At 53.6% G+C, this 11,631-nt stretch overlaps 1 long non-coding RNA gene across 2 annotated transcripts; it reads left to right on the forward strand.

Annotated features, from left to right (window-relative positions):
- Nucleotides 1–3,472: 3,472 nt before the first annotated feature.
- On the forward strand, nt 3,473–8,237 carry LOC146399582 (uncharacterized). Of its 2 annotated transcripts, none has more exons than XR_014818126.1 (2): nt 3,473–4,302; nt 6,226–8,237. It is a non-coding gene; the product is annotated as an uncharacterized LOC146399582 (long non-coding RNA). The 2 variants fall into 2 exon arrangements; XR_014818127.1 differs by having other exon boundaries at nt 3,473–5,077; nt 6,226–8,046.
- The last annotated feature ends 3,394 nt before the right edge of the window (nt 8,238–11,631 follow it).

Below are 11,631 nucleotides of genomic sequence, written 5' to 3' on the forward strand. Positions count from 1 at the left end.
GCACTCTTGGTCCCCAGTCTGCAGCTGGGTGATCAGCAGCCTTGGTCAAGGTTCTGAGGCCGCCTGTGTGCTAGGGCAGAAAGCGCTGGGCATTCACACACACGTGCACACGCACCACTGACAATGCAACAGGATGAAGAAGAGCAAACCCCTCACCCTGAAATGAGGGCGGAGAATTGGACCTTTCCGGCAATGGCCCTCTCCCGCCCTCTACTGACAACGTTTGGCATTGCACTTGCAGGACAGAAAAGACAAAATCCAGCTCATTATCCCAATGGTGAGGCAGGTACTGAAGGGTGAATTTGGATCCCACGGGCAATAAATTGATAACTGGCACTCTGGGTAAAAAAAGTATGGTATTTATCTTGCAGGCAGAATTATATGAAGTCATGAAAAATTATGTTTGATTTATTTAATGCCCCAAGAAAATCCTCATGCGATATTATGCGAAAAGGCAAATTACAAAAGTAATCAATACAGTATAATATTAATTTTTCAAAAAAAAAAGAGCAAAAAAAAGAACGAAGATGTTTGTTTAAAAAAACTCCTGAGTGTCTTCTCCTCCCACCTCTGTTAACCCCTCCCATCCTTCCCCATAATTTGGTGAGAGTGAGAAAGCGAGGCAAAGGTCGGCAGCAAGAGTCACTTTGTGTGTTAGGGAGCTGGTGGTTGGAGTCCCTCCCTGGCACCTGCCTCACGCCATCCCCAGGAGGAGCTGGGGGCGCTGTGCAGGGAAAGGATCGTGTTACATAGACTCTCAGCCAACAGATTTGAATTGGCCATTTGCCCCTTCCCTGCTCCTTCCTACATTCAGAATTTCCCCGGTGATACTGGACAGTCCCTCCTCAGGCCCAGGACAACTGGAAAGGACTGGTCCCAGCCTCGGGAGAGGGCATGAGAAAGGCTGACCTCAATCATGCAGCCCATCAAGCCTGTGGGCTCACCTGGACGGTGGTCTGTGGCCGGCAGTGCCGGACACACTGTGCCTCGCGGGGATTTTTGCTGCCAGGTTTCTCGGGGTCCTCGTGTGCCTGGAAATCCCTAGCTGGTGGGCAGCAGGTCCCAGGTTTTATTTTAAGTCATATATGTGTTGTGGAACACAGTTTGAAAAATGCTGCTTTAGAAACATATGAAAGGTGTCTACAAACATTTGTAAAGCTTTACATACCAAAATGCCCTTGATCTGTTTTCAAATTTTCTTATACCAGTGATTGACACATTCTGTTAACAAATAAAAATGCACCCTCATAAAACTATCACTGCCTCCGTGTACACATGTATATAATACACACAACATACACACATGCATGCACATAACACACATACTCACATGTGCACACAATACACACGACACACATACATACACATGTACACATGCATGACAACATGCATACATTTAATGCACATAATACATGTGCATGCATATGTATAACCTACACATGCATATATATAGATGAAAATACACACGTGTGTATAGGTATATTCACACATGCATACATATGCATGTAATATAACACACACGTACATGCATACATATACATGCACACAATGAACATATACATACATATGCATGCATATACACATGTTTGTGCATATACCCACACACATACACCATGCGTAATATATATACACACGCACACATGCACACATCACATACACACATACACGTGAATATTCACACACATGCACGTTGACAAAGATCCGAGGAGTCTGTGCCGTAGAGGCAGCAGCTCTCATCTCTTAGGGATGAAATTATGGGCGGTTGATTCCACCTGTGTGCTTTTCTGTAATCTCCAAAATTTCTTTGCTTAGTCCTTTTGTATTAAGGCGGCAATAGCCGTGAAATGCTTCTGTGGTTTTTCACCACGACGTTTGAAACCGTCTGCCGAGCGCCACTCTGCAGGCGGGCTGGCACGCGCCCCCGTCAAGGTGACTGCACAGAGGATGTCACTCCCGTCACATTTCCTGATGAGGCGGTGGCGACGCAAATGTCAGCGGGGAAGGTCCTCTGACCCGCTAATGGGCTGTGTCCTGATTCTGCGGGGCCCGCTTCCCTCGCAAGGGTCACTCTGGTGTTTTCTCAGCTGGTGGAGCCCTGACCCTCTCTGACAATTATTACTTCATGTCAAAAGGCTGCTGGGCCGAGCCGTCTGGATCTGACAGCAGAAGACAGAGCAGCCGCGTCCAAGTCAGGGCCACGAGGCTCTAGCAGGGGGTTAAAGATTCCGGAGTTTTCTGTACGAAGATGGGGAGGCCTCCCTCCTGTGGCCCCTCCGTCCCTCCCCAGCCCTCGGAGCTGGAGCAGAGGCCTCAGTGACAGGAGCCCCCGGAGCCGTCACATCACAGGGATGCACAGCGGGATGGTGGCCGCCCGGGGCTGGTGGGGGAGGCGGGGGGAGACCGTCACATGGTGTGGACCTGAAGCCAACAGCCAGCCGGCTGCTTCTCTGGCCGAGATGAGTTTATTTGGCATCAGCAGAGAATGGCAGTTTGGGGTGTGCAGCCGTGGAGAGCCACGTGCCGGGTGGGGGCGCGGCGCTAGAGACCCGCGTCCGCGGCTCAGCCTCGGCGAGTCTCCCGGGGCCTTCCCTCCCCCTGCTGGGCGCCGCTCTCACCCCGGGCTCCCCATTCTGCTCACCGGATTCTCTGATGATGGAAGAGGTTTCTGTTTATTAATTTCTCCCCACGGGCACAGACTTTCTGTTCTGCAAGCTCGTAAGTTCTGGAAGTGGATGGGCGCACTGGCCCCACTCTCGCCGTGTGGGTGTATTTAATGCCACGGACCCGCAGGGTTAAAAGCGGCTGAGGTGGTCAGTGTTAGGTGTTGTGTCTTTTACCACCGTTTTAAAAAACCAAGAGTCCCTGCTTTCAAGGGATCCGGGTTCTGGCTGGGACACTTCTACTCCAGCGGATCACATTGAATGTAGAGTTAAGTGCTAATCTACAGCCCACAACCACCCATGCCAGGCCGAGGCTCAGGCACAGGCCATGGTGAAATCTGCACCCAGGCCCAACGGGTCCCCACCCGCTTTGAGCTCCTCCTGCGCTGGCTGTGAGCCGCAGATTCCCTGGTCCCTTCTGGGCTGAATGGACTGATTCCTCCGCAGAGCCCTCAAGGGGGTTCCTGTGCTTCCCGGCCCCTGTGCCCCCATCCTGTGCCTGTCCCAGAGGTGCTTGGACCAAGGGACACAGAGCATCACACGGGCGGGACCCCAGGGCCTTATCTCCCAGGGCTGCCTTATCTCTCAGGTGCAGCCCCTTACATTTTTTCCAGCTCCCATGTGTGCACTGCCAGCTGCAGGCACCTGCCTTCAGTGCTGCTCCCTCCACTCCTTACGGCCATGAGGGACAGTCCTGGTGGCAGGGTCAGCAGCCTGTGCCCCTGCAAGCTTGCTGATTTGGGGACCGTTGCGATAGTGATGTCATAATCGCTGTCTCTCCCTCCCATCTCCTCCTTCATCTTCAACCTTCTGTGGCCCAGAGGCAGGTCTGGCAGGAACCACGTGACAAGAGGCCAGGCTGAGACAGAGGCCCTGCGGGCATGACCCACCACCCACTGCCCCACCGATCGCCTGGAGCTTTAGGAACAAGGATGCACCACCCCTCTTACCTGGGGTTCTAAGAAGAGCTCCTCAGGCTCTTCCCCTGGGCAGCTGCCACTGAGGACCATGGCTGCACAACCTCGACTGCGCACTTAATCAACCGGATTCGAAGACGTGCTGGTGTCTGGATCCCTCCAAGGTCCTGATGTCGCTCTCCGAGTGCCCTTGGGCAACGAGGTTTCTGGAAGCTTCCAAGGTGTTCCACTTTGCATCCTGGACTGTGAGCCAGATCAGCAGCTCCCTGAGTTAGCAACAGTCTGCCAAGACTGGGCCTCCATGAAGCCCATGATACTTTCGGGAGCCTGTGACAGTGTTTAATTGTCATTTCTTTTAAAATCAGAAGAAAAAAAGGAACGTTTAGGTCGAAGAAAATGCTGTTCCATATGCTATTAATATATTTACCTTTGTAGCATCACAGCTGTAAAATGGACTTCTAAGGATTTTTTTTGTGGCGGAAGAGCCCGCAAAGTCATGGTGCCACCCTGCTGTCTGCTTTGGTCTCGGTGGAGCCCAGGGCCCCATCCGGAGCTTTGAACCCAGTGGGCGCTGAATGAATGAGGGAAGGCGGACAAAGGATTGAACAGTGACAAGAAAATAAAATGCATTACGAGGGGGATGGATGCTGTGGGAAGCTGGATGGAAAGCCTCCCACCAGCAGTGCCTGAAAGACATGCAGCGATCAGGCTGGAAAAAAAAGAAGGTGAATTAGAGGAGAGAGCTGCATGAGCTTAGTGCAAAGGGCAGCAGGCAGGAGCGGGCGGGTCCCTCTGTCTCCCTGTCTCTGTGCGTCCCTGCCTCTGTTCCTCAGTCTCTGGCTCTCTCTCCACAAGAGCTACAGGCCTTATTCAGTTGGAAGCAGAAGAATTGAAGGTGGATGTTTGGGGAAACTTCTAGAACCTACACATTACCCCATTCAAGACAGGATTATTTGCAATCCAGGCAGTGACCAGGGCGAGGCAGGTGAGGCTCTGGCCTAGGCTGCACCCCTGGGGTTCTGCCCAGTGAGTCTGGCACCCTTCCTGCCTCATCCCGGTCACTGCCCTTCTGCCAGGGGTCCGTGTGACTTGTCCTGGTCGAGTGATGTTTGTGGTGCCAGGAGGCTCTTTCTGGGACCTGTCTGACCTGCCCTGGAGTGGGAACAGGTGACCGAGGGTGAGGACGCCTTCTTGAGCAAGTGGAAGAGGGACCTGGCCTTTGGCTCGTTTAAAAACAGTTGCAAATGAAAAGTAAGCTGACAGTAGTTTCCTGGGACCGCAGCGGCGTCCCCAGAGCTGTCCGTTGTGAGCTGGGATGTCCAAAGCTCCCAGCGAATGCTGCTGTCAGGGCTCCGGGAGGCCCGGCCTCTGCACCTGCCTCTTCAGTGACTCGGCTGCCTGGGCTGAGCCTGGGAGGGGAGCCTGCGCACATGACCTGTTCCAGAAAGATGCACAAAAGCACATTCTATTTATAGCTTAGGAATAGGGAGCGGCTCACAGGTTGGTTTGTTTTTTTAACGACTTGGGCACCAGCGTGCATCGCAATCAGGCCACCCGGCGGAGGGTAGGCGAGGGCAGACTGGACCAGAATGAGGGCCATGCAGGGCCAGGTGCAGGGGCTCTGGGACAAGCCTGTGAGGGGAGTGGGTCTGGCACGTTCAAGCCTCTGCTAGATGCAACCTGGGGCCTGGGCACTGCTATTACTTGTCACCAGGCAATGGCACGTGGTGGTCACCCAGCTGCATCCCTCGCTCAGAGCCCCTCATCCTGCCCTCAGCCCCCACAAGCCCTGGAAGAGGACTGAGAGCAGAGCAGGGCCAGACACCCACTGGTTCTGAAGAGCCTCCCCGCCCCCCTCCCCCATGCCTCCCCCTTGTCCCCTCCCCCACCATCCCCTCCCCCACCCCCTTCTCCCATCCCCACCCACGCAGCTTCCTGTGATCAGTGAGCACCTGCAGACCCAAACACCTGCCTCTGGGATGTCCCCCAGCTTCCCACCCACCTTGGGGGAAAGTGACACCATAGCTTGAACACCCCATTAACAGCCTGAACTTCCGTTTTCACCGCGGCTGTCGGAAGCCCACGGCCCCTGCCCACTCAGCCCAGAGGCCCTTTCCTCTAGAGTAATCAGGGCTTGTCTTCCTTCTGCTCTGGCAGCGGCCGTGCCAGCCGTTTTCTGAGGCACCTGGCACAGAGTTGCCAGCCCAGGGACCTGCCAGCTTCCTTCGTCCCCTGGGGAACACAGCCCAGGTGTCTGCCCATCTGGGGCGGCAGAGGTGGGTTCCTTACAGAGCTGACTGGTGACCCCTTCACGTGTGGCCCAAGAGGCCCCAGTTCTTCCAGGACCCTCCTCACTGGCCGCCTTCTTTCTGGGGTGCTGCTCAGCCCCTCCCTTCATCCCAGGGCACCCCCTACCCCTCCAACCCTCCAGGGAAAGTCCTGTTTTAAATCATTGTTGCCTCTCTGTGCAGAGCTTTGAAGCTGGCTTTGGCTAAACCTCTTTTATCTGGGTGACACCTTTTGAAGGAAGGGACAGACATTTCTTTTAAACCCCAAAGACCCAAGAAAGCTCACCCAGGGCTTCTGCACCTTCGCTAGAGCTGCGTTTTGTCTTCACCTGGAACAGTTCCTTCTTTCCTTCTTTTCAGCAATGACTCCATCCTGGGACGGACTCTGGGGTCCAGGAAGGGCTAGAAGGTGGATGCCCTGTGCCATAGCTGCCTCTTTGGATTTTGTGATGCCTTGGAGCCATTGGCTAGTCTCCAGGTGGGGTTATCCTGTCTCAAGGAGAGGCCCACTTGCCAAGCGTCATTACTCGTTGCTTCTCTGGGGGTGGTTTTTCCATGCGAAAGTTCTGTGCTGAGTTCATTATTGGTCTCATTTCCAGCTGCCAGATCTGGACAATGAAGCACCTCTGGGCATTTAGGGCTCTTCTTACTCCAGATGGAGTCATATCTAGTTTGGAAAACTGAGACCCCTCCAAGGAGAACATCACTGGGTCTTTTTCAAGACCTGGGACCCCCCCATGTTCTGGCCGAAGTCTGAGGGGAGGGCAGAGCCTCAGGGAAGCCTCATGATTCTGAGTCAGAGAGGGCAGTGGGGAGCCTGGCTTCCTGCAGGGTGTTGATTACATGCACACATATACCCAGACCTGCGTGTGTGCTAACACCGACATGGGCAAGCGCACACACACACACACACGAGCACACTTAGCTGGCCCTGCTCACTCAGTCACACACACAGATCTGTGTGGCCACCAGTCCGGCATCAGAAAGCGTGATTCTGTCCAAACTTGTAGGCATCATGTGAAACTAGCTGCCGAAGAGTGTAGCCCCCCAGCCAGGCTTTTGCCGGCAGATGGACATGCTTTCATGGGATGGGGAGAGTGTGTGGTCTGGAGGGGTTGCAGAAACAGAAGGATCTGAGCGGGGTCTTCACCGGTAGGTAGGATTTGAATAAACAGAAAAAGCACTTCAGGCAGAGGAGGGGCGGTGGGAACTAGGGCTGGTGTGGGAGTTAGTAACTCCAGTGAGAACACTCTGGTCGGACCAGAGTGGAGGTGGATGGAGAGAATGGTCATCATGAGTCAGAGGAAGAGACCTTGAAAGTTTGCATGGGGGAGGGGCACCAGGAGCCGCTGGTGTTTCCTGAAAAGAACAAGAAGAAGAGGAAGGGATATTGACATGCACTTACTATTCACCAGATTCTAAACCAGGCGCTGTGCAGGTATTTAGTCTTTACCCTGATCCTGTGAGGGAAGATATTACTCCTATTTTTACAAATGAGGCAGCTGAGGCTCAGAAGATGATGGAACCAGCCAGGGCTGCACCTCTGTAATTGATGTGGCCAGCTTTCAAACCCAGTTCTCTGGAGTTCCAGAGGTCCTCTCTGGTTCCTGTATCACACTGTCTCTCAAGAAGAGAAACAGAGCTAAAATTAATTTGAGGAAAGATTAATCTAGCTGCTGTTTAGACACAGACAGATTGGAGGCGGGGGTCAGGGGACTTGCTATTGAAATAAACAAGAGTGAGATGAATGTACATGAAGAGCCTGGACCATCCTACGATCCCCGAAAGCAAAGAAACTGTCAAAGTGGCTGCAGGAGCCAAAGTCTTTCCTTCTGGCCAAAGATGAGGCAATTCAGACGTCAGTTGGGGTAATGACTGGAAGAAATTGACTGCAGTGGATTAAAACACCACATATGTTGAAATTCTAGCCACTGTGATGATGCTAAAAACCAAACACCCCTTGGTCACTTTTGGAGAAAGTTGGGGAAGAAATTCAGTCTTTGGAAAACTGATGTAAGAAGAGAAAGAATCAATTCTTCATTCCATCCCCCCACCCCATGAAGTTGCTCTCTTTTTTAAAGAAGGAGTCTAGCTAATAAATGAAGGAGTTATGGAATTAGGAGACCAACACGCAATCACCTCTAGTGAATGAACGGACCTGGCATTAAATCATAGAAAGAACTGATCAGACCCTATGTACCTGCTGATGGGAGGAATCCCCCCATATCTGCAGTTTTTCTGCGATCTTGGATCATTCTTCTGAATTCTTTTTCAGGCCAATTGCCTATCTCCACTTCACGTCATTGTTCTTCTGGGTTTTCTTCTTGTTCCTTCTTCTGGAATGTATTTTGCTGCCATCTCGTTTTGTCTAACGTCCTGTGTTTGTGTTTGCCATTCTTCAGGCTGCAGGATCGTAATTCCCCATTTTTCTGGAATCTGCCTCCTGGTGGGTGAGGTTGGTCCAGGAGATTGCAGGCTTCCTGGTGGGTGGGGCTGGGTCTTGTCCCTCTGTGTCAAGGGATGTGTTTAGAAGCAGCGTGAGCTCAGGCTGACTTAGGCACCTTGTCTACTGATGGGTGGGACTGTGTTCCCACCCTGTTGGTTGTTAGGCCTGAGGCATCCCAGCACTGAAGCCTGCAGGCTGTTGGCTGGGGCCAAAATGGTGACCTCATGGAGAGCTCATGCCAGTGATGATTCTCTGGAGCTCTGTCACCAGTGTCCTCGCCCCCACCATGAACCAACCCTTGCCTCCCCAGTAGACCCTCCAAGGCCTGCAGGCGGATCTGGCCCGGGCTCCTATGGAGTCCCCGCTTTGCCCTTGGTCCCAGTGCATGTGACACCTTGCGTGCGCCCTCCAAGGGTGGAGTCGCTGTTTCCCCCAGTCCTGTGAGGCTCCCGCACACAAGCCCTGCTGGCCTCCAAAGCCAGATGTTCCTGGGTGGGGTAGGGGGCAGGCTCTTTCTCCTGATGCCAGACCCCCAAGGCTGGGAAGCCCGATGTGGGGCTCAGAACTCTCACGCCTGTGGAGAACCTCTGGGATACAGTTATTTTCCAGTTTGTGGTTCCCACCTGGTGGGTATGAGATTTAATTATATTGTGAAAGCACCCCTCCAACTTATTGTGGTTTCTTCTTTGTCTTTGGGTGTAGAGTGTCTTTTTTGGTAAGTTCCAGTCTATATCGTGGATGACTGTCCAGCAGTTAATTGTGATTTTAATGTTTTGAGAGAGGGGTGAACTCAGGTCCTTCTGCTTCTCTGTCCCTTCTTATCTCTCCAGCGCCTTTGGAGTTACAGCCCAAAATAATCAATGTCTCTAGATCTAAACATCCATTGACAGAAAATGTATGGGACAGAGGAACACAGCAAATGACATCTTGGTGTGCAATTTGGAAAACCCAGCCTGTGGGATTGCTGACTGGATATATCCGTTTGGGAATATTCAGAAATTGGTATCATTTTTTAAAGGAACAAGAACGGTCTTGTGGATATGGGTTAAGAAAACTCTGTTCTTTTTGAGACACCTTCTGGAATGTGTGCCGATGAAATGATACACTGTCTGAGGTGCAGGTTGGGGAAGGGGAGCGCGGTGTGGATGAAACACGACTGGCCACGAGGTGAGGATTGTTGAATTTAGGTGATATAGGTGCACTAATTTATCTTCTCTACTTTGGTGTTTAAAAATGTAGTAATGTTGGCGCAGCAAGGGTCCAAGAGCAGTGGATGAACTAGGCATTTTGAGAAGGGAAGGATGGATGTATCAGAGCTCATGGGGCAGGAAGGAGCAGGAAGTACACGGCAGAGGCTAAGCCCCCGACACCCCCATCAGCTGGGAACCTGGCCTGGCCTGACCCAGGCTCCCAGAAACCGGGCCCTGATGGCAGCCAAGCTCTGCTGCCTGGGGAGCTGAGGAATATTCCAGCCCAGCTGGGAGGACAGGCTGCCAGTTCCTGATGAGCTGCTCCCAGCTCTGAGCTCACCTCCTCTGTGAAGTCTCCGGGATCCCCAGGGCAGGAGCAGTCAAGCCCTCCTCCTCCTCTGGGCTCCCCAGCTCCTCCACCCAGAAGGGCATCTGACTTGCATTCCAGGAGGTTGTCCTCTGTCTGTTATCCCCGCTGCCCCTTGTCCCCTGGGGCAGGACCCCAGAGCCTGTCCCTTGGGAGGCATTCAACCTGCGTATTGGTGATGAAATGGACACCCCGGTGTTTCCTGGGAGGTGAGGACCGTTCAGCATCGACCGTGGACTGAAAGCAGAGGGCCAAGGGCTGGATGAGAAGGGAAGGCCTGGCCCTTGGGGAGGCCTGACATTGCCTTCTTCACCATGGCTGGGAGAGGCATGGCCAGGATCTAGCCCCTCAGTCGCTTCCATAGCCATGAGCTGCTGCCTTCTGAATCTCTTTCTCAAATTCAAGTGCATTGCGGACCTAGGACCCAAATGATCTCGAAGTTCTCTCCCACCAGGTCATGCTCTGGGGCCAGATGCCCAGGGCCGCCCGCCCCCCGCCCTGCTCTGGGCAACCCCATGCTGGTTAGGAGGTAGGAGCCACCTTGCCCAGGATGGCAAAGGTCAGGGGTGGAGAGAGCTCAGGCCAACCCAGTGCGCCCTAATTATGCCCTGCCCGCTAGTCTTCTTCTGTAGTCACCCTTGGATTCTGCACTTGTCGTTGGATTTGCTTTTACAAGTCAGCTCCCAGAGAGCCATCTGCAGACAGCATGCTGCCTGAAGCTATCTCTCAGAATCCCAGGCCTTGCTGACACTGGCTGCAGAAGCTGCTGGCTGTGTCCCCACCCTTGGGGACAGACATTGGTGGATGGTTTTAGGGGCCTGTTCAATTCCAAGCTCAGGACAGGGGCAGAGCAATTGGGGCCAAGATTCTGAGTGACAGACGTACGTGGGGTATGGGGCCACCTGAGCAGCAGCTGTGCCCCCACCCTGGGGATCCCAGCCTGGCCCTGTCTGACTTTGGGCCACAGCACGCTGTCCGAATGGGGTGTCTCTGTGAGCTCTCCTCATTTTAACACAATGCACTTCGGCATCTTAGAATCATTTCAAAACGGTGAAGTCAGGTCACCCGCTTCAAGGCCAACCATTTTGAGGCGGCCCATAGAGGTTCTCTGGCTCCAGGGCAGACACGAAGGGGCAGAATGAACAGAGCAGAGCCTCCTACAGACATAGCCCCCACCAAAGACCCAGAGAGCCTCCAGCTGATGGTCAGACCCCTGCGAAACTGCAGAAGCCCTATAGCTACCGAAGCCCCATAGCTGCAAAACTCTTCTGCATGAGAGAAAGTGGAGCTGCGTGGCGGGCTCTCCTGCTGCCCCAAGTTCTCCCTCGGCACAACCAGACCACGGCTGGCACCTGTGAGTAGGCGGTAGGGACTTCTCGCCACCTTCAGCGGCACCTCCTGTCTCAGGGTCAGGTTTCTCCAGGGGAATGGATGTGGCCCCTGGGGGAGGATCCGGAGGAGTCTTGGCCCAGGAAATGCTCTGAGCCCAGGAGGCTTCCTGTTTTGCGACATCTGCAGACAGGTGGGGCCCAGCGCTGCCCATGTGCCTGCGCACCAGGAGTGTCCTGGCCTTCTTCCTTGTTTCTAGCTGTCTAGTCACTGTCGGATTCTTCACTTTCCTGGAGAGGGTGTCCTTGTCCCGACCCTGAGGTTCGAATGGGACAAGTCAACACAAATGAGGCAACTCCTAGCAGACTTCGCTTTTCCTGGTGTGCAGCCCCGGACACTTCTGAAGACCTGGCTCTGGGGGACTCCATCCTGCT

This window comes from Sus scrofa, chromosome 10, assembly GCF_054392235.1.
Source record: "Sus scrofa isolate SSC_HxYL_T2T_F1_AM1 chromosome 10, Sscrofa_HxYL_maternal_Yorkshire_Landrace_v2.0, whole genome shotgun sequence".
In the NCBI taxonomy this organism is placed as follows: Eukaryota; Metazoa; Chordata; class Mammalia; order Artiodactyla; family Suidae; genus Sus; species Sus scrofa.